The following is a 24,249-nucleotide window of genomic DNA, read 5'->3' as shown; positions in this document are numbered from 1 at the left end:
AAGTGATGGCAAGTTCCGCAGCAACACCTCAAAACATCTCCCTTTGTCGTTGTTGTTGCAAAATAAAAAAAAATTCAAATACTTTGCTTTAATTCAAAAAACAAAAATGCTCACAGGTGGAGGGATAGCAGAGATACAGAGGGGATGAGGGGGGCAAGAGCGCAGTCTCGCAGGAGAGAGAGAGAGATGCCTTCAGCTCGGGTCTCTCCACCACCCAAAATAGAACTTCATTTCAACACCGAACAAGAAGTTCTGGTTTTTCTCTCTCCTCTCTCAAGCCTGGGAGGCAACTGCGGCAATGATGTCAGCAGAGGCGAGTGTCATTCCTCCTCCTCCTCCTCCAGAGCTCTCCCGTCCTTCAACCAAGCTTGCAAGTCGTTGGATTTCATTCCTTCGTTTTCTGTGCTGCTGTTGTCTCGCCGTCTTGAAGCGTCGTCGAATAGCGCGGGATCTCAAGCGAGGACCAGAAAAAGACGACTCTAAAAGCAGGCTCTATTTGATTTCGCCTGCCTTTTGAGAATATCGCAACGCTTTGAAGAAAACCCTCCCAACCAACCAACACCACCACTATCACGACCACCACTGCTGGCGCACACGAAGACTCCGTGGGGTGGCTACGGGGCTCAAACTTCAAGAGCGGTGGCAGGGCGAGGGGGGAGGAGGTAGCAGGCACCGAACAAGCGCCAAACCCCGACGCCGGCTCGCCGTCAAGTGACGCCGGGGACCTCACCGGTGACGATGGTTGCTGTAACGCAGCTTCCACCCCACCCACCTCTCTCTCCCCTATCGGCCAACCCGCCCGCCCGGCCGGCACGCACGCCCACGCCAGGACACCCAGCGCCCTCCCCACCCCGTGCCTGTGTGCGGTCGACACCCAACCACAGGGCACCGCAACCATCGCCTCCCTCCTTCCCCCGTACAGCCCTGAGCAAGAGCTGTGTGGGGGGGGGGGCAGGTTGCTGTTCGCGAGGAGCACCTGTGGTGAAGGCGGAGGGGGTGGGGGGGTCAGCAACCACGCCCGGCCGCCTTTGTCTCCCCAGTGGCGATGTGTATTACTGCACGCATCCGCACCAGGTACTCATTTGAGGCGGAGTCGACCCAGGGGAGGCCCAGGGCCGGTTCAAATAATCGTCGCCGGTGTTGGCCGTGAGCGGGAATTGAACTCGGGTGGGCAGGTTCGCTCACCGCTACCGGGCACCCACCGAGGGCCTATCCATTGAGTAGGAACGCACACATCTGTCAAAACTCCCTCCCTGTACGCACGCGTACTTAGTACACCCCCCCCCCCCCCCACCTGCGTGCGTACGTACGATGGACCCCCCCCCCCCACCCGAATCCTATAGAACAACCGATATTTAATCCACGCAGAAACGACCAAGGATTAATAATATAAACATGTTCAAGCAAACAGATAGTCCACCGCCGGACTATCTAACTCATTTAAAGGCCAAAGTAGACAAATTATTATCGAGGCTTCACTCCCCCCAGTTTCCTATGCGTACATTGTCAGTAGACCCCCCCCCCCCCCCAATACGCAGGCGTGCGCATTTGGGTTAACCCCCCTCCATGCGTACGCACTGAATGGATGGCCCCCAACCCAAGCCCTCCCAGCCAGCCCGCCCTGCCTCCCGCCCTGCCTCCTGCCCTGCCCGAGCCACCCCACCCGCTCGTGCTTTGTCACGATGCAGTTCGCGGCTGGGAACTTCTTTTGAAAGAGAGAGAGAAGAAAAAACGCCACATTCCTAACACTCCTGTGTCGTCGCCTTGGGAACGCGGTCCTAAACACAAGCCTCCGTTTGGAGTTAGCATCATTTTGAGGTTTCCCAATAGACGCGTTATATTCATAGCTTGCCTATAAGTAAGTCCACGAGCAGAGAGTGTATTTGTCGATAAGTTATTGCCTTCTCGAGTTGGAGTGTGTGGCGTTGGCTAAACATATACTGCAACTGTCTATACGTTTAAACCATACTTATATTGTAGTCATGTATTGCATTTACAAGTACAGTAAATGATAATGAATGAAGAAATGTGTATGCTATAGAATACAAAATGTCAACTAAATACATTATGGGTATAAAAGCATGAAGGATGCCCACCTCTATAGTGTGAACTATTTCTCGATCCTTTCTTGTTATTAACTTTAAGTATGCATTATAATACTTTCTCAAATATCAACACATCTACCTGCTTAAAATTGGCAAGGGTACAATATTCAACTATATTGATGGCCCTGAGCCAGCAATGACAATTCCACATTCCCTTGACGGAGCGCCAGTCTCCATAAAAAAAACGTGATAACTTATTTTTTACGAACCTCATTGACGATTTTGGGTTTGCCCCCTAACCAGGATTTCCACTGGCAAACCTCTTAACTGTGAGTCAAGCTTTTGAACCAACAATTTCTTCCCACTGGATAACACGTATATTCAAATGTATGAATATCTTATGCATTATAGTACACGATCTCCAGATTTCCCACGCAAGAGACAGCTTGGTTTGGGGGCTAAAATGTCTACCAACCGCCTATCTTATACGCAAGAGTGATTTTTGTAATATATTCACTCTGTGATTTATTAAGCTTGTATAACTCGGAGGATAAGAGCCACACCCTGGCATGCGGTGGCATGTCTTTTTGGCTACACACGAGTACTTTCTGCCCCTCCTCTGCATAGAAGTTTTATACTTCGATGTAATTTCGAAGTGTTTCCAGTTTCTTCACTTGTCTTTCCTTGCACTTACGGTCATTCCAATTGCTTTTGTTGACTGCAATGGAAAATGACTTTATTTGATGGTGACGTGAAACATATTGCACTGCAAATGTGCCTGATATTTTGTCTGCGTTTGTGCATCTCGGAGCGGGAGGCTACTTTTAAAGTTCCAATGGCACTCAATTCGTTTGTCTACGATGTACATGATCATCAGGTGTTGTACTATACAACAGTTATACATTCACTATAACTGTACAAAAACAAACATTCCCCGTACATAAGCGAGTAGCATTGATGAAGGCCGACACGGCACACGAGGGGGTGGGTGGCCAGCACTACGTCCGGCCGCCTTTGTCTCCCTCGTAGCAATGTTTACAAACTGCACAAGGTACTCATTTTAGGCTCGGTCGACCACGACACATGCACACATACGCACACAAACGTACACAGAACACATCCTGCCTCATTTAGAACTGCATTTGCTAATTATAGGGCGTATAAGAACAAACAATGCACTGTGTATATGTATATTACCACACAAACACAGGAAATACATACTGTATGGACGTACATTATATAAACAGACAGCTGTCAAAAGCGACTTACAGAACACATTGATGTGGTTTACTTTTCTGAAAATGATATAATGGTAATAGTGAAGAGTAAGTCTCTGCATGTCCAAAATCTGCTTCTATTACCTCTCGGTTGATGATATAACTAAATATGCAAGCATGCGGTATATTTAATTCCACATTCATATGACAAGGGCTAGCCAGCCTTCCCATAGAATGACTACTTTATTGCCTGCAAAGCGGCACTCACATTTATCATATAAAATCACCTCCACTGTTTTATGGATGTAAACACAAAATAAAACCGAGAATATTTCCACTTATCCGCCTTCATGTGAAGGATCAATCAATCAACCTTTATTTTTACGTGCCAATATTGCCCTCAATAAAGTAGGCATTAGTGCACATTGCAGATAAAGAGAGAGTGCAAATAAAGAGAGAGTGGATAATTGGCAAATAACAGCAAGGATTGTCAACCATATTCTTGGTTCTTTCGGCAAAGTCACGTAGAAGGGAATTAATAAAATAAGAAAAATAAAACATAATAAAGTTCTTACGTTTTTTTTTCTTCACCTGAGGACGGCTACTTGCGCTGTGGCCGAAACATCGTGAGAACTTTATTATGTTTTATTTTAATTAATTCCCTTCTACGTGACTTTACCGAAAGAACCAAGAATATGAATCCCTGCAGTCACGAAAGCTTTAAATCGAAAGATTGTCCACCACTTTGGGCGACTCTGCTAATTCGTGGATGAGCGTGTGTAGTAAGACGAATCTTGTGTTTCCGGAAGACTGCTTTCACGTCACTAACCGGCGGATGATCGAGGATAAACAAGAATATTCCATAACTTCTGGTTTACTCATCAGCAGAGATTATGAAGGATATGTCACGCAGATAATGGGACTTTAAGATAATTTAATATGGGACTTGGATTATAGGCAGGGGTAGCAAATAGTGGGGTGAAATGACGGGTGGGTGATCCAGATGTCTTGTGACCCCCCCAATTGACCCCTAACATTTTTTTCCTTTGCATACAGTATTAATTTCTGTATTATATAAACCTTACTTAAAATTAAAGTTTCAGAAAATGAAATGGGGGTCACATGACATCTGGACAACCCTGTACTATACTGTACAGTCAAGCTACACTTTGTTTCAGTTCCACTGTGATAAATCTGCTTGGGATATCGCTGATAAATGCTGTAGTAGCAATTGATCATGCGCTCTCCACTCTTTGAAGAGTTCCCTTTCAACAATATGAATGATAAATTAAACCAAATGATTGTTGTATTTTACCAAGTGAGTCCCACTGAGCTACATGGCTCTCCTTCAGAAGAGACGTGGCCATAAATGAGAGCTTAACGCGGTGGCTTATCGCGTGGACATTTAGAGCGGCCAAATTGGTTTAAACGCACGCTTCTAATTAAAGTATTTTCATGAGGATGTATTTTTTTCTTTCTTAACTCGAAATCGTGGTCTCCACAGCTGACATGCATGTTCCTTGTGTGCTTTTAAAAATAAAACCAGGAAGTTGTTACTCGCCCACATGGCCCCGGAAAACATTGGAAAATAACCCATAGTGGATGCCCTCTCTGTGCCTGGCTGGTCACAAGTTTATAAGTTACTTTATCTGGAGCAGACTCATAGGCAGTGGTGTTGTTTTTTATCTTCATAATGCTGCGGTTATACCATGGCAACCGATGACTTATTAAACATGCACCCCTGCCTTAATCACATTTCCACAGATATTTCCCAAGACAAGAGTGTTCATTGTGCCCTAGCTGGCCCATTTTTCACTCCTTTCAAACAAACTGTGTACACACGCCTATCTCGCCCAAGTTAAACACAACCTTTTTGTGAAGCTGGTGCTACAACGGAGTGAACGTAAGCCTTCTTGGTATCTGTTTGCGGGGATGGCTACTATTGCAGGTGAGGGTGTCTTTCGAGTAAGGTGGGCAGACACTTCTGTGCTGTGACCGCATGTTTGCTTTCGTTCACTTGTTGTTTTCCTAAGTGGGCGTAAATGTAATGAAGAGGTCAGCACATGTGGCATTGGAAAGGCTTTCCAAGAGACACTTTGGATAAGAGAATGGCCAAGTCAGCTAAAGATTTTGCTTTCGCTTCAGGGTTTTTAAGTCCAAACAAATATCGCCTGCACCTTGGCAGAATTACAAAGGAATGTAAATTAACCAGGGTAACAAAAAACCTTGATTGGGAGCACAAAGCTCTGACATGCAGAGACATGTAGACACATGCACACAAACACGCCGAAACAAAGAACCCCTGCTCGCCTCAAGGTGGGGGGGGGGACGGCTTGAGCAAGCGTTGTTTGTGAGCACCTATTGTGGCCAGCAGAGCAAACACAGGGGTGGTATGGCCAACATTCCTCCTGTCCCTCCTCCATGGTAAGGTCGCCACCATACGAGTTGTGAAATTTCCGGCTAAGCCTACCTAGGGAAGCATGTTCAGACAGCACTTGCCACTGATGCTCACGCACAAATCAAAACCAAGTCGCCAGGATCGCTAACCATGAGCCCACCAACACTCCCGACAACGCACAAACATTTATGGATAGAGAAGATAGCACACTTAACATGAAGATATGACGAAACTAAACTTTTTTTTTTTATTTTACCAGGTAAGGTCCATTGAGCTATGTAGCTCTTTTTCAGAAACGACCTGGCCACAAATGATAGCTCAACAAAGCGGCTTATCACGTGGGAATTTAAAGCAGCCAAATACTCTTAAACGCGTGATGTTGATTCTAAACGTGGAGGCAAATACCGAAGGACGCGGAGAAAAATCCACACGGCCACGGGGAGAGAGACACACAAACTCCAAATATACAGCAGCAGGTGTCAGGGTTGGGATCGAACCCACGACCGCCTGCACACCAGGCGAGGGAGTAAACACCTCGCCACCACGGCACCCAGCAATCTTTCGAGCCACCACTCTTTCAAGTATGCAAAATGCTTACAGTAAAAGTAAATTGTGATGCACATGCAATTAGTAACAGGACTAAAAATAATGTGCACTGGGCCAGTTTACAACATGAACCCGCAGTAACAACATGGGAATAGGTCATAAAAAAGGCTGCTGTCTCTGATGTAGACCAATCAGTTTCAAAGACAATGCATATATTATAAAATATAATATGATAATTATCAGAGCATGTGTTTGTGTGCATGTTTACCACAAGTGCGTGTGGTTAATGCAGACATGATTCCTTGCAAAAGGTTTCTATTTGGTGTTTGAACATCCTAACGCCTGTTTGATTTCTAGAGAGGGTAAAACCTACTCTTATTTTTTCATGAGCACGCAGTGCTTTCACAAGACTTGACCTCAGCCATGCCGCTGGTGAAGTGTCACAGCATCTTCCGTTATTTCTTCTCATCTCACTTTCCTCTTTTATATCGCCATACGAGCCCATCCAGGACAAATATTTTTGAAATAAAAACAACAACAATGACAATATACTCTATCTACATGTGGGATAATGTTATAGCCATATATACTGCAGACCACTGTGTGCCATTGGCTAATTAACAATGCCGTGAACTACTTTCTTTGATATTCACTTAACAGCACTATGGAAAATAACACTGCACTGTTTTCGTGTTACTGAAGGGCATCATTATAAGTCCCACTGAGTCTCAATATTTCTTTGGAGGGTCCTTACATTGGAACGTTGGATAAAATTTCCATCAACGAGTGTCTGGCATGTGGGAGGAAACTGGAGTATTGGAAAGAAACCCATGAATAACAAGGGCTATCACTGTCATCCCTAGGAAATCATGTATGTTGAACTGCTTTCACACTGTATGTAGCCAACCATGCCAATCGAAGGTCAGGGGGAAGGACAACAAACTAAATACAAAAAGCAGTTCTAAAGAAATTAGTTTTCAATATAGATTTCAAAGTGCATAGCTCCAGTGGCTTCTACATATGACCCCGTTGCAAACTAACTATTCAGCTGCCTCAAGCTCAGCCAAGATCAGGGACACAACCAGTGTTGACACCAGAGGATAAACCATTTTAAAGTAGGACACTAAGGCAGACACGGCGGCAAGGAGCGGGGGCCCATGCCATCACCTCTGCCAGAGTAAGATTGACCAGCCAGACATTGACAAGAACCTACGGCTGTGAGACAGCCATGGATTCTGTTGCCACTTTTGCTCCATACCACCGAGCTCCCTCGCCCACAGGGGCACTGGGAAGCCAGGGTGGACGTGTTGAACGCGAACAAGAGCGTGCGACTTGTTATGAAATTGACTTGGATGGCGCCGGCGTTTCACGGAGGACAAATGCTCCTTGCGGCTTGCATTTCCCTTCCTCGGCTTCATCGCCGTTGCTCTCGTGTGAGCACCATCTGCAAATAAGCTACCTACGCGGGCAACGCTAATAATAAGCACACGCTCACTCGCCCCGGGACCGATGGCACCTTTACAAGGAGGCAGGCTGTGTCATGCGGGAAACATTCTGAACTCCGCTTGGGTAAAAAAAAAACAACGGTAGACGCTTATTCAACAGGTCGTTTGACAGCTTTAGCGTATGAAATAGCCAGTGTTAGGTTAATTGCCATCGATGTCAGTCAGTCTTTTATTTTCCCTTGTCCTGCACTGATGAAAGGGACGTTGCCCAAAACGCCACACCATTGCAGTCTTTTGGTGAGCGGAATACAATGGATTTGCAGCTTCCACTTTGTTTTGAGAGGAGATTTAAATTATTTGAACGTTTCCTGCAATGACTGAAAAGGCGTATCCTGGAATGACGGAGCCTGCCGCAGTTGTTGCATCTGTAATTGACTCTTGTCCTGTCCTGGCTCACTTTCTGATTGCCTAGGCTGGTGCCTTGAGTTTGATCAACCTCATATATATATATATATGAGGTTTTCTGTTATAAACTAATCACTGCCAATATTGTCTCCTGACTCATATATTTTCCTTCTTTTGCCACGTCTACCTTGCAAAGAATTAATAAGAAAAGCCTCAAATGGGATCAAATCTTACTAATGTAATTGCTGTTGTATGAAATACAAAAACTGACGCTTATTGAATAACTCACATCATCAACACACTCAACCGACAGTATTAAAAGGTAAAGGTGCAACCCTACAACGGCTGCTCACGCCTCTGCTGGCAGAAGGGCCTCCACCAGAGGGAGCTCTGAGAGGGTGTTTTGGCCTCCTCCTCCACGCTTGCCAGACGTGTTGGAAGAGGTGGGAGTCACTCACACTTTATCCAACCACACGCGAACTGGCCATCGACTAACTGTGGTGCAACCATGTATACTGCCCGGTGGACAGGGGCGGAGGGATTTATTAAACTTGCCAATAATTTCAACTGTCCCAGCCGGGAGCTCGAACTAACGGCCTCTGGTATGTACGTCCTGTGTGATAACCGTTACATGTCAGCAGTGTCTCCGAAACTACAATACTGTATTTCACGAGTCAAAAGGAAAGTGTCTCCCTGCTCTATTTTGTTCATGTTTTTGTTTTTTGTTTGTTGCGGTTGCACCCGATTCAAGAGCCGAATGGCTCACAGGGCTATACCAAATAAATTGAACTTGAACTTGAACGAGTGTGGCACACACGTTAAGTCGTGCACACATCCAGAGTGCATTATACAATAACAAAAAACCGTCAGCAAGTTCCTAAAGAAGTGCACTGTCGTCCTCTTGTCTTAGATCACAATAGAAATACATTTTAGTAAATGTGACCGACCGATAGCCATCAGTGATGCAGTGATAAACAACAGCAGACCGATTTCATCCTAAGTAGGAAGAAAATGGTCCACAATGCACTTCTTTTAAGAAATGCTGATGGGGTTCTTTTACATACGCACGAAGGCTGTGTGCTTTTTAAACACCTTTGTATCTTATTCGGCATTCAAATCCATTGACAATAGTAAACCACTGATAGGACTTCAACAATTCCATTGTGCGGGCTAAATCTCTCTGTAGGAAAAACTTCAAACAACGTAGTACCTATATTATCTTTCTCAGACAGATGATGAGCAGAACTGACATTTTACCGGAATTTTACTTGTGAGTTTTTTCCCGAAAAAATTCAGCAGCACTTGGCCATACTGTTTTATAACTTGCACAAAAAATAGTTAACCGCAGAATAATCTTTACGACGTATTTCATTGAACAACTATTTTGTTATCTAATACGAAACAATTAGCTTTCTAGCCGTTCCATCTGGCCTGTGCCTCCAGTCAATATATGGCATTACATACTTCGTTATACACCCAATGAAGCTTGTCAAGATAAGCTCCGTGGAATTCATTGAAAAAGGGGGCAAAACTGCGTGCAATGTGATGTTTTTTTTTTGTGTGCAGACACTTTTGCTGGCTTCCATCTGGCCTGCTCGATAGCCTGGATTAGTCACAGGCGGGCCCCGGGATTTGAACCCAGGATCCTACGATTCTGTCCTCTTACACGAGTCCAGTATTTGTCACCCGAGACACCCTGACCACGTTGCTCACGCATTTTGACTGCCCCTCGAATATTCTGTCACTGTCGGATTACATTTCAGAAGGGAAATTGAGCAACCGAGTGTTGCGAATTGAAACGTTGAATTTATCCCGTAACCCAAGTACTACGGAGATAATAATTGTTTCCAATTGGGCCATTAATTACAATCTGTAAAAGACAAATGATCATGTAACCATTATTTTAAATGGATCCATAACTCTATATAATACCTGACTGTTTAATACAACGACAAGTCTTGCTGCCATGCGCTTTAATCTAGAAGTGGCCAAATCGGTGAAGTTGTGCGGTTATATTATTTTACACCCTCTGAACAGGTGATGGCAATTCCTAGTTCCTATGGCAAGGGTCAGTCTCTCCGTGGGAAAACCGCCATTGACTTCCCATGAAGTAGTCGCAGTTCATTTGATCTGCCCCAGTGAGATGGTGGCCCGAGTAGAATGCGGACACGTGCAGCCTTTCCCATTACGAGCTGAGCATTTTGGCAATGGCACAACGCAGCTGGATAAAGGAAGACACGGGATAGCGTAAACGCAGAACAACCATATTGTAATTCGCTGTAATATATATATATTTGTATCACTTATATTCATTTATTTTCTTCCAGAAAACATTAATTCTTACAACTGATAAAAGAAAGCCTTTATCGTTGATCATTATTATTTTGTAAACGTTCAGTATTTTAATACTGGCGAAAGAGTCTCAAAGTTAAGTCTTACAACTATTTTTCAGAGAGGACGTTAAAGATTTTCATTAAAGAAAAAGCTTTTAAAATCGAAGCAAACCATAATACTTCACGAAACACAACAAATAAGGGGATTATACTCAAACGTCCTTACAGATGGGTTCATGAACCCACTTTCTGTAACTGCCATTTCCAGGCAACTCTGAATCCCGGTGGGTTTTGGAGTTTTAGAGGTCAACCCATGCCTCGAAAGTGCTGACTCCGCAAGCATGCACCACCCTGCCCGGCTCAAATGAAGTTTCATAATGCAGTCTACTTACTAGTTTACACGGAAGCTTGAATAAAATTAACTTTATATTCAAGACAGTTACCCACACCTACGCAGGCACGGAAAGCGACAGATTCAAAGTGTTTGTGCAGCGCAGTACTACTTAAAGCAAAAATAGCTCAAAGAATATTCAAGAGGAAACAAGTCAAAGTCGTGGAGCCTTCAACACACAGTTCAGTGAGTTCGTCACTATTTTAAGGGCACTCGGTCTGGTGATCAGTGCAGTTCACCGAGTGTCAGAAGCTGGCTCCATTGACTCTCCAGGCCGGTCTCTTTTGTTTTTATCTCGAAGCCACAGCGTGTCTCAGAGGAGACGAGTTAAAAATGACAATTCACTGCGATGATCGAGTCGGGGCCAGTTGAGACCGGCGGAATTTCTGCCACGTAGCCCCATGGAACGCGTGGCGCTGTGCGTAACTGGTTTCACGAGCATGTGACTCTTGTGTTCGAAACGAGGTTTGGATTTCGGAATATGCATGTTCTCGACCAAGTATGCACGGCAAGCTTGCTGGTGTGGTGAGCCTCAATGGTGCAGCATTGTGAGTCGTGCGGTCAAAGAAACACGTCTATTAGGCTTCGGTCGTTACGGACAATGGTATTGCGAGTAATTACTTTTTGCAAAGTGTATTATGGAAAATGACATTGCCAGTAGTAATTACGTTTTGCAACGTGTATTTGCCAAGTGTTGACAATTGTTCGCCAGTGGATGAGCTAAATATTTTGAGTTAGAATCCACTGACGAAGATGATGATGAAATGGATATCACGTGTGTTTAAAAGCAATGAAATGTCCAGACATTTGGCACTTGATGTGAACACAACGTGGCATTTAGAAACACTACGTCCTTTGTGTTTTGTCTGAGATGTCATTCTTCTTCATCTACCTCAGAAAAGCCTCAATGTATGTCAAGGCTCACCGCATATTTGCACTTTCACAAGTTGATACGTGGATGTGCCCCAAAATAACTCGCACATAAGAGAAGAGTATATTTAAACCACGCACCAAAAGCCTTTCACAAACCTACTTGCTACGCTACCTTGTAGAGGCACCACTTATGCAACTTCTTGCACAAACGAAGACGATGTCCTCCGTATAGCCTTAACAGAATGTTGGGGCAACTGCTGTTTGCGAGCACCGATGAAGACCGGCAAGACACACGAAGGGGTGAGTGACCAACATTATGCCCGGTCACCTTTGGCTCCCCAGTCCTGATGCTTACACACTACACCAGGTACTGTGCTCATTCAAGGTTTAGTCGACCTAGGAGAGGCCCATAACGAGCGAATCGAACGCAGGTTGCCGGGTGCGTAGAGCAGTGCGCTAACCACTACAACACCTCTCACCACAAAGACAACGATCCCCCCTCCTAGACTTATCAGACTGTAGTGGCATGTACTCTTAGTGAGCACCTGTGAATGCCGGCACGGCACACGAGGGGGTGGGTGGCCACAACCCCACCCGGCCGTCTTTGTCTACCCAGTGGCGATGTTTACAAATCGTACCAGCTACTCATTTGAGGCTGAGTCGACCTACGGGAGGCCCAGGACCGGTTCAGACAATCGTCACCGGGAATCGAACTCGGGTCACTGGGTTCGTAGCTCGGCGCACTAACAGCTACACTACCGCTCCCCACTTCTCGCCACTGGGTGCGAACACACACACACACTGGCTCCATGTTTGCGTAATCAAGCAACCCCACAGGCAAAAGGCTGGACTACAGGTTTGCGTCTGCTCACCTATATGTATGCAAATATATTCGCGTGTATCCCTGCAGCGGAATAACATCATAGTGGTCGGCATGTTCGTCACGGAGCCAGATTACTCCGGTCGGTCAATGGTTCAATCCCCACGAGTGTGGGGGTTCGCTAATCAAGCCCTCTTGTGTAAATTACACGGTAATGGTCCATTTCTTGCTCACTTCACCGCTGACAGAAGGGCCTCCACCTGACGGAGCTCTAGACAACCAATCTAGTGGCTATTTGGTCTAATATCCCACAACCGGCCAGACGTCTTGGAAAACATGGGAGCACCGCGCACTTTACCCCACCACACGCGGCCTGCTGGCGGACGAACTCTGCAGTGCCCATCTATGCTGCTGGGTGGACAGAGGGATGTGGAGGATATTGACGGGAAAATAAAACTTGTACCAGTGTTGCAACTGCCACGCGGGAGAAGGAACCGGCGAATTCTCAATTGCCGGTCCAATGCGCTCACTACTCCCACCACGGCGGCAACATCTATTCTGAGAATAGGTTTCCCCATTTTTTTCTGGCAACAAAACAGGTGTTGAGATGTTAAAACACCCAAACTGAAACCTTTGACAAGGAATCATGTCTGCATTAACCACATATGCTTGTGGTCAGAATGCAAACAAAAAACATCCTCTGATAGTAAATGCATTGTCTTTGAAACTGATTGTTCCACACCAGAGACAGCTTTCTTTCGAGCCTCGACTCGAACGGTGTTTAACGACCATCATATACTATCAAAGTATGTGTTTTGTTTGCCAAAACATCTTTTCTGTTTAAGTAAAGGGTAATCCCCCCTTCCACCCCCCCCCCCTTACCTTTTTCCCCTCCTCCACATGTAAACCTTCATGTCCCCCACGAGCGGTCCCCACCTGGGCATGGAACAGCGAGACCCCAGTTCTCCCCCCATTCACTGGGCCCTGTCGCCTTCCGACTTGGGGGAATTTCTCCCCCCCCCCACCTCATTTCGGTGATCGGCGTTTTGTATCGGGGCCCGCATTGAGCTGTGACAAAAACTTGCAAAAAGTCAACAGTATCGGATGGTGACTATACAGCACTGTGTGTGTGTATATATAAAGGTGTTGTGACTTAACGACGATACAAACGTCGATGTATTCGTGGTGTAGGTTGTAATTACAAAAACAACCCAAATTGCTTAGTTGACTGGGGAAAAAAATATTTAACATTTCAGCCAGCTGGATCATTTCGGAGAAACGCAGTCTGTATCACCAGCAAAAGTAATTCCTGTTTTTCTATTTTGACTAATCAACTTAAATATATATCATACTAGGAAAAAGCTTGACCCATGATGGGAAGACAGATGTAATGATATCCAACCACTGTAATGGAGCTACAATGTTAATATGTTATGTATGTAGCATCTACACCCAACTCTATCTCAAGATGCCGATTGACTTCAAACCATTCGTGACCAAAAAAAGTCAACAATAACTGTAAACGATGAGGTTCATCTACTGCACACATTCTCTTTAATAGGATGCCACATTTGTCAAAGTTTTGTAATTTCTGTGGGAGTACAAGCTTGCGAGCGCTGCGAGCGACGTGCTGACGATCTGAGCTAATCGCATGACCCAGACAACGACGACAACAACAACAAAAAGTGCCCCTGGCATCTTTGTGCGTTTGCATTCCGTAGCTGACGGCAACAATAATGTAAACACATCCGCAATTTTTTGCCGTGAGCAACCATCGTGTGCGAGAAACGCGAAACGCGAAGACATTAATGTTGCGAACACAAACAAAAAATAATGTTGAAACAAATTAAAAGGGTAAACAAATGAATGAACCACTGTTAAAGAGGAAAGGGGTTATAAATAACAAGTTTTAAACGTCCGAGTAATAGATTTCAGCAATAAACATGGCCCCACAGTGAATTTAATTTCCTTTTAAGCTCCGGAAAGTGAGTATGGCTTCTATCTGCCAGCGCTGTCTTTGGCCACTCTTGCACAAAACGCTTATTTTAAGTGATTACAGATTGCAGACAGCACATCATGCTCAAACTATGTATTATGATGTATTGTAAAAACGTAAAAAAAAGTATGAGAGTTAATACCGCAAAAGAAAAAGCCAAGAAATTATATTTATAGAGTAAAATGTAGTGTGCCCTTTGGCTGCGGGGCTAACGATATTAAATGAAAAGGGACATTGGAAATAAATGATTGCCTTAAGAGGGGATACTGAGTGAATATAAAAAAAACATTAATGTCTTTCTTTTATTTTTTGGCATTTCTATGGGCAAAGTGAAGAACACAATCTGTATAAGAACGCACACATTTGCGCACGTGTAAGCATTGCGCAAACACACAAAGACATAGGTTCACCACATCGCCTGTTGGGGCATGTGCTATGAGCGAGTACTGTAGCACTTATAAAGGCCGGCACGGCACACGAGGGGGTGTGTGGCCAGCACCACACCTGACCGCCTTTGTCTCCCTAGTGACAATGTTTACACATCGCACCAGGTAGTAATTTGAGGCAGAGTCGACCTAGGGGAGGCTCAGGACTGGTTCAGATAACCGTCACTGGTGTTAGCCGTAAGTGGGAATGGTTGCAAGGTTTGTCGCGCAGCGTAGCGCTAACCGCCAGCCTACCGCTCCCCACACACACACACGTGCACATGTACGTTCATGTATTCTGGCACGCATTTTGCTCAATTGAAATCGAGGCATAGCACGTGAATATTGATGCCACTCTCTGGCGTGTACTCTGCTTGTGCGCGTGTCCAGCACGAAGTTTGACGATGAGCTCCACGTGCTGGGAGCTTCTGAAGAGCTCTTTGAATGTTTTATTATTTTATTATTTTAAAGTTGCAATTCACCTTGTTTCATTTACCAATATTTGAATTTGTTTTGTATTACGTAACAATGCGGTCCAGATGTGTGAAATGGATATATATTTTTATATTCTGTTGTCTTCTAAACCCAGTTGGTCCTTGCGTCTCAACAGTGCTCTATTTCATCTCCTAGCTTTATAAAGTAGACTGCTAAACGGACTGCAGCAGCCTGCAGTGCAGTTAGCGAACTCCTATTCAGGCGGCAAAACCAACTTGAACCATTGTAACCAAAATCGTAGCTCAGTGCACTAACCGAGACGCTTCAACACTCTTCTGCATGCGTGCCCACAAACTATGTATACAGTGCTTGCGTTATTTCTCTAATAATAAAAGTGACCTTACCGCAAACAGCTCTGGTTTAATGTCTCACGAGCAATTTGTTTCAGCTTCCGATTTCTTGAAAAATTTTACTTGGCAGATTTCCTATCTCTTTGGTTCTTTTGGTAAAGTCACGTAGGTAGAAAAAATAATAGATCACGACGTTCATTGGCAACACAAGCAATCGTCATCAGGTGAGACAACTACGGCAAGAAAACTGCTGAACTACTTCAGCAGTTACATCTGGATTGAAAACTCACTTCTTTATAACTGCTTTTTATGTTTAGTTTGTTGTCCTTCCTCCGAAGTTCAACACACATACTATCTCTCGTTGTTTATATATCTCAACACACATGATGCTGAGTTGACCCTTAACTGGCATTTGAACTCACAGCATTCTGATAGCAAGTTAACTGCTATAACCACAGACACACACCCAGCCAAACAGAAACATTTTTCAATGCCTCACAAAAATCATGAAGTGGGAGTTGAACTATGCAGCTTGTGGTGCTTAGCGGCGCTGTGGTATGCTAACCGCAGAGACCATCTGACCAGTGACCCTCAGTGGATGCAGCTCGGGATGATGTTGGCTTAGCATATCGGGTTTGTTTTGGAACGTATCTTGATGTGGTTTGTCATCTCTCATCCGCCCACGCAAAAAAAATAAGAGATGCCAGGCTGAGAGACGAGGTGTTATTGGAAATATAGCATCATCCATGCCTTATCCTGAGCACCTGGGGCTGCGTATTATTTTGGGCACAATGAAAACAAACGCAGAGTGCAGAATATACAGCACATACAGAATACAGCTACAAGTGAAGAGAGTATCTGCGCTTATAACCCAGCGACTTGAGTTCATTTCCCGGCCACCTAGCATCGATGTGCGAGTTGTATCTAATTGTATTTATTTAAGAGGTATGGCCCACTGAGGTATTAGCTCTATTTTCAGAGCCAACCTGACAGCTTGCAGAAGTGGCTTATATCATCGCGCGTGGGAATTTATAGCAGCAGCCAAATAATATTAACGCATGTTTCTAAATGTGGAGCGTAAAACCGAAGGACCCGGAAAAAAAAAAACATGTGCACCACAGGGAGAGAGAACACACAAACTCCAGATTTGTAACAAGGCATCGTCAGGGTCACGATCGAGCCCACGACCTCCTGCGTACCAGGTGAGGGAAATAACATCTGCTCGCCACCGCGGTGCCCAAACAGACCTAGAACTTTTCTCATAAATATGCTAAATTCCTCTTGATATGCAAATTATTTTATCAAGGCGCTCCAAGCGTGGTGTTGTTTCATTCAGACGCTGTCTCCCCGACCGACCTGGTCTTCACCTGAGGACGGCTGCTTGCGTTGTGGCCGAAACGTCGTGAGAATTATTTTATTATGTTTTATTTTTATTATTTTATTATTTACATTCTACGTGACTTTACCGAAAGAACCAAGAAGACCTAGAACTCTCCTCCGCCAACCTGCACTGACCGTGCCGAAGCATGGTCGAACCAGACCCATGACTGACCACAGTGTGTGGAGGAGGCTTTCATCCAGCAGTGGAATGACAACGGGCTGTCATGATTTTTTTTCTATATCTGACCAAAACACTGGAAAATTCTAAAACATTTCAATAGAACAGTAACGTGCATGACCGTCATTGGTTGACGCAGCCCATCATTTGTATTTGTAAATTCCAACAGTGGTTGGCCAGATGGTTGCTGCCAGAGGAATGTGGGAAGTTCACATCTGGCCAGCCACAATTGGTGATGAGTGCTCGCCAAATGTTTGTTTGCGTGAGCAGAGTGGAGTTGTGACTGATTGGATGCAAGTTGGAGCAATGGAATGGGCTCGTGGTGTGCAGGATCTCGGTGCATTCTTACACGGCCTGATGGAGAAAGACGGTGGCAGCTAGGGAAGGCCTTCACCCATGGCTGATGATAATTATATATAGGGAGTCCTCTACTTATGAACGAGTTAGGTTCCAGAGGTCTGTGCCGATTTGTTTCGTAAGTCAAACTTTACTCCTGTCGATTCCAAACAAGTTGTACGGCGTGCACACTAAACACGGAGAATGGCTTTAAAAGTTGTATAATCTCCTGTAAATGTAGATGCCACTGGGTCTTCATGTTCTGCCGATGTAGATGCCACCACCGCCATCTCTTCCGCGGCGGTTGAACGAACGACTCTCGGTGCGAACAGACAAATGGACATCCGGGACAGGTTCGTTCGTACTTATGAAAGTTATTAAGTCGAATGTTCGTAAGTAGAGGAGTCACTGTACAACTAGTTTGTGATAACACAAAATATAATTCATAAAGCAAGAGAACAGCTGTACAAGCGGATGTTCCCATAAGTTGCAAAACGTATTTTGAGAGATTATGTGCTAAAACTGCGCCATTACTTATTAATATATATTTTTTGTTAAATTTCTTCCTGATTTTAATCCCGCACAGCTATTCATAGATCGCAGAGCAGTGCAGCCCCTCACGTTAAAGAACAATCTACGGAAGCGGATATCACAGAGCTACCTCTGAGGGTCCCCTCTGAAGCGACCTCTCGTCCACACATCACAGGTGCGGCAATTTGCACCCCACTCTGCACGTGAGAGTAACATTCTTCGCTTGACGGTCAGACTAATATTACACATCTCAAGAGCTGTTATCACCCCCCCCACCACCACCGCCTTTTTAAACAATAGACCCTCTTCCCTGTCGTGAAGTCCCCGGTGTACGGGGACCAGGGCCCCCCTTCCCAATCGTGTTCTCCCACCCCGACATACACGGTTCACCTGTGGTTGGGATTGTAATCACGCGAACGATACCGTCGGATCGAACGAGCTACGCAACCACACTGGAATGGGGCTCGCGGTTTTGTTAATTGACAAGAAAAAAACAGCTCAACAAGCTGCAATGCTGCTACATTGCGTAGACAGTCAATCTGACTGCACCCTGTCCACGGACTAACCCCACCACCACCACTGCTGGTGGTGGTGGTGGTGGGGTATGGTGGGTGAACCCTGACCCTCACCACCGTCGGTGCGTTCGTGCCCGCATGCCACGTACGTGGCTCGGCAACCCCCAAACGCCCCCGACCGCTCGCTGATGCCACGCGTGCCACACCCAAGCCGTGTTGGGGGAGTCACACCGTGCCGGACGACGGTATGCTGCGGCGTGTGTCACTGGGGGGGGGGGGGGGTGTGTGTGTTGGCGTGTTTGTGGGTGGTGGTGGTGGGGGCACAGTGTAGGGCGGTACAGCTTGGTGCGTCTGCCGGTCGTCTCAGTCAAGCCAACGCATGGACACCTGCTGGGTCTGTCCCGTGACCTCGTGTCAGCGATCCTTCGACACTTCACGTGGCCTCGAAGTGCACCTGGCCTGGCACAGGCGCCGTGGTGACGTCGCCGTCACTTAAGTGGCGAATGGCGGGTTGTTGGAATTGGTGGGGGGAAGTGGGAGAAGGCCGGTTTAGGTGGAGCGAAAGCCACACTCCACACACCTCCCCCCACCGTGACATGCCCAGGCTTGATGGGTGCACGTTGTGCTGTCTCTTCCATGCCCGTCTCGCTTCACGACGACACCAGACGCCAGCAGCAGCAGGCACGAGCAGCTCGGCTGGGAGTGTTGTCAGCAGAGTTACGCGAGGGATTAGGTCTGTATTGTGCAAACACTCATAGCTACTGTGTACTGCACGCATTTCTTTATTTGTTTACTGGGGTTTTTCCCCCCTCTGCAAGAAGGAGACTAAATGTTGAATTTCCACGTCCAGTAAGAACCATTGTGGCTCCATGCTAGCGCCGCGCTGGGACATTCCAGGTACCCAATCCTGAGCCACGCACGCACACACACGCGCGCGCTCAGTGCTACGTTTCCATGACCATTGGGAAAGCCGTGCCGTGCTGGGCCATTCCAATAGTGACTAATGCTGCCCGAGGCTCAAGCCCATCCCACTTCACAGCCCTTGCCCCCTCCGTCTCTCAGTGGCCTGAGGGAAGCGACTGTAGAATTTGTCTTAGTGTTAACAAGATTCATGCATTCTTGAGTTTTTCTTTCCAAAGCAAAAACATGTTTTTTTTTCTCGTTTCACTTCATGCTATATTATTGTTTACCAAAAGAGACGCAGCCCTAAAAGTTAATAAAATAAGCGAGACACAAATGACATATCTCTTCCGCGATGACTGGGTCCGAGCCAGGCCTGGCGAGAGAGTGGCCTGGGTTAAGAGTGCACAACCTCCCTGAGGAAAGGGAGCCAGCCCTCTTACAGTTCCCACCTGTCCCGGTTTTCCCAGGATCGCACTGTTGTTGAGGACGGCTGTGCTGGGAAATCATTTGCAAGTCTTCCCAGCATGTAATAATAAAACCACTCCACAAAGAATTTACACGTGCTGTAGTTCTCTCACCTCTTCTAGTACTGTGAGACATTCCTCTTTCGAAGATATGGCCCGGTTTAACTAACCACTGCTGCCACTGCTCCACCTTATATAATTAATAAATGACTCTGAACAAAGTAACTATGGTAACACAGGCCTGCCTATTCTTTCTGTCGAGATTGTGGATCTCAATGATGTCTTGCCAAGTTAGATACATGGGGATGGCAGGCCCAGTTCAGATACCACATGGCCTGGTGTAGAACTCGTATTGCTAGGGTCATCATGCAGCACGCAAACTACACTACCACTGTCCCATCTCAATTAGACAAAAGTGTTGTTTACATTATTAATACGTACACACACGAAACATATTGTATATTTAGACATATAGTTTAAGTTATAAGCACAACAATCCTCATTTAGTATCAAGGCATCTCTTTTAGTATAACATAACACTCACGGCGCAGTGGTAAGCGCAGCATGCCTATATGAGCCCGGAGACTTGAATTGAATTCCCTGCTATACCTAACATTAGCGGTTTGTGATGTTCTATTTCTTGATTTGAGGCTGAGTGGACCTAGGGGAGGCCCAGGACCAGTTCAGATAAACGTCAGCGGTGTTGACCGTGAGCGGGAATCGAACTCGGGTCTGTCGCGCAGCGTTCTAACCGCTGCACTACCGCTCCCCCTACGTAGCGGAGCAACGCGGATGCAGCCACTGTTGTCTCTCGAGTGAGAGGCAGACCGTTGCATGCGAGACCTCTTGGTCTGCCCTCAGCGTGAGACCTCGCAGCAGGCGACCTATGAGCGTTGCGACGAGATCGCCATTGGAAGGACGTTTGACTTTGGTGGACGAAAACGAAACTATGAAGTGACATTCACACATCGTAGAGAATACTCCATTCTCGCTGGTTCAACCTAGGGGATGCCCCGGTCGGGATGACTTCCAACATAAGCACCGTGCATAGCCATAACACGCATGATGCAAGATGTATAAACATGCGTCGTTGTGATTGTACTCACCGATACACCGTATTTTACGCGGGTGTGGGTTCTACATTTGTTATTGTGAGCCATCACGGTCAGTTAACCCATAACACCTGGGTTTGTCCCGTGACCTCCTGCCGACGAACTTTCGACACTCCACGTGGCCTCAGAGCTCATCTCGCCTGGCACAAGTGCCGCCTTGGTGACTTCACGGCCACTTAGTGGCAAACGGCGGCTGTTGTCATGGACGTAAACACGAGCATGGCGAGCAATGATGCAGTGTTCGCACGTTACTCCCTATGATCCCAGCAACCTGGATTCAAGTCCCAGCCGTGCCACCCCACCCCTACGTTGAATTTATTTCACACCTGTGCGTACGTAGCCAGCCCGTCTTGACCGTGTACAGTTGTGTTTGGATGATTTTGTTCGTGGGGTTTTTTTATTTGTTTATTGCTGTAGTAACCAGGTCCCCATCGAAAAGGAGTATTTATTGCCCAATAGGGGTTTACATGTGCCAAACTAAGACCTAACCCTTAAACTTTCTTGAACTACGAAGAAGGGCCATTGCTCGAAAAATCACCTGTAACAATTTTCATTTTAAGGCCGCAGCGTTATTGACGGACGCGTAGAGTTTTGTTGTTGTATCTTTTTTACAAATTTGCACAGCGGAAGACGTGCCCGCTGTGATCGTGCGTTCACCACCGCTCACTCGGTCGTGAGAAATCCAACAAGCGGTACCACTGAATAGAGCTTTGCAAGCGAATACGTCCCTTTGTACACAAAAAAGAGAGTCCTCAAAACATGTCAAAATGTAGGAATGTTGAACTGCGCGTCCCGTTTGTGCCACGCCCAAGTCTTAACCACCGCCCTCGCTCCCAGCCTCCGAAGGCGGGGGGGGGAGGGGATCAAGGTTTTGCATCTGTGCTGTCAACCGAGCCCGCGTACCCCGTGATCTGCATGATGGGAAGTTATTTGCGCTGACAAACCCTGTAACTGTCTCGTTATTTCTTTTCCAGAAAACAAAACAAAAACTAAACTCATCATCATCATTACCCAGCATGGCAAATTTCAATCTACTGCGGGTAACACAGGTGCATTTTACCTGATTAACTTTAATTGTGCCAGAGCATTAAAGCTAAGCAGGTTTGAGACTGGAAATTGCTTGGATGGGTGACCACAATTTGCCGTAACAGGCGCCGGACACCACACAGAACAGCGCAGAACTGTGCAGGCAAATCCGTTATTGTGCTGCACTCATTCCACCTTCACCAACCCACACAATGGCCAGTGTGGTGAAGTATGGTCAAAATACTGCATCGCTCGTGGCCCACAGGGCGTGGGGAGGCCCCTCACCGAGCGGTGGAATTGTCCACGTGCGCAGTCCATTATTACGGAAGCATGTGTGTGCGCAAATGCCTCCATCTCATTCATCCACCAGTGGACTGAGACCTGCAGAGTCGTGTGCCCGAGTCGCCACTGTGGTGGAAGTTGTGAAGATCACTAATTGAGGAAAACCTTGACAGATACCAAGGTACTCTAAGTGATATAAAATGGAAAAGCTATACTTTTATCATCATAAGAACGTTGAAAAATCAGACTGTTATACATAAAAACACACCCTTTGCAGGGCTTGCAAGGTTTTGTTGGTTTTCCCATAATGCTGTGTGGATTAATACACTTGGTGTAATCATAATAACAACCAGGCCCCTGTCAACCTACTGCTGCATGAAGGCCTTACATGCTATGTTGGCGAGTACCGGTTGAGACGTCACTCGCCACCGATGTTAGCCGTGACCGGGATTGACCTCGGGTTGTGGAGTTCATCATTTGTTCACCTAGGAAAGCCTCACTGAGCTCTCATGGCTCTCTTTCAGGAGGGTCCTGCCGGGTTTGTTTGCAGTAGGAGGCGATGATTTCTACGTATATTCCAGTAGAGTACCTGGCAAGAGATGTTTCACATCGTGGTAAATTTGGACCATGGGATCGGGCCATGATGGCCTACTTTAGTGAATGACATAACGGGTTCTTTAACATCCACTGTGAATAAACGGTGCACAGTAGCATCAAGGTAAATACATCCATAATACAGATTTTATCGCGTTAGATCGCGTAAATATATCAAGGTAAATAAACACCGCAGCATTCACCAGGGTGGTCACTGAATTCCAACCGTGGACCTCTGCAACGGGCAGTGAGAACGCGCCACTGCTGGACCGCGCAGAGCACGAACCACTTTGCCACTGTTTTACAATACAGCATTAGATATACGTTCATCTTATTATACGTTATTTATAAGTTGGAGTTTTGACTGTGCCCAGACTGTATGAGATTGATGCTCCAAGACTGAAAATCTTCTGCTAAAGACAAAGCATTATACAGCTTTGCAATGTTTATTTCTTTTTTTGCCAGAACAAAACCATCGTCTCAATTCCTCGCATTTCCCCCTGCGTATAAAGACCCTGACGTCTCCCCTTTCAACTCAATGCGCTTCCCAAACCACAGCGAGTTGCAAATCTCACGCAGCCGCACGATCCGCGCCCCATGCGCAAGCCGATCGGATCGCGCGCACAACACCTGAACACAAACACGACTTGTTCAGGCACGCCCGTGAACCGGCATTCACTTGTAATCGATCGTGCTTCCCCCTCCTCCTCCTCCTCTCTCTCTCTCTCTTTGCTCGAGCGCAGCTCTTAAGAGCTGGCCCTTGTCATCGCGGCTGGTCATGAGACGCTGCTGGCGGACATTCTGTATCCACCATGACACAATGGGGATGGGGGCCCGCACCAAAAAAACATTTAAAGTCACATGCATTAAGAACACAGTGCCAGAGGAATTAAATGCTCCGTTTCGTTATTGAGAAGACATTTTTTGCGGGGAGAAACCAAATATTATTTGACCTGGGGTGGTATTTAAAATTTGTGTCATGTTTTTCAGAGTTCAGGCTCACGATTTGGATCAAGTAGGATAAATAGGATTTCTTATCTCTTATACACCCCCCTGTTTGTATCGCCCGCCTCGAATATTCCGTCTTTGTGTTCCGTTCGCTCACACAATCAATTATTTCGCTCTCACATCTCATTCGCTGCATTCGCTTAATGGTAGTGTGTATGTACAATTTGCATATTTTCGACATTAATCATGGACAAATATAAATTACTTTGCGCACGATTCATCACTCGCACTACTTTGAGCA

The 24,249-nt window shown here is 46.1% G+C and overlaps 1 protein-coding gene across 4 annotated transcripts in view; it reads right to left on the bottom strand.

Annotated features, from left to right (window-relative positions):
* LOC133351440 (SH3 and multiple ankyrin repeat domains protein 3-like) overlaps positions 1-24,249 on the bottom strand; it is a 631,852-nt gene that overhangs the window by 58,177 nt on the left and 549,426 nt on the right. The gene's annotated exons all lie outside the window — the stretch shown is intronic.

The sequence above is a fragment of the Lethenteron reissneri genome, chromosome 37 (genome assembly GCF_015708825.2).
Source record: "Lethenteron reissneri isolate LAM-NWPU_2019-01 chromosome 37, ASM1570882v1, whole genome shotgun sequence".
NCBI classification, from domain to species: domain Eukaryota; kingdom Metazoa; phylum Chordata; class Hyperoartia; order Petromyzontiformes; family Petromyzontidae; genus Lethenteron; species Lethenteron reissneri.
The sequence above is the reverse complement of the archived record's forward strand: the minus strand, read 5'-3'. Positions and strand labels throughout refer to the sequence as shown.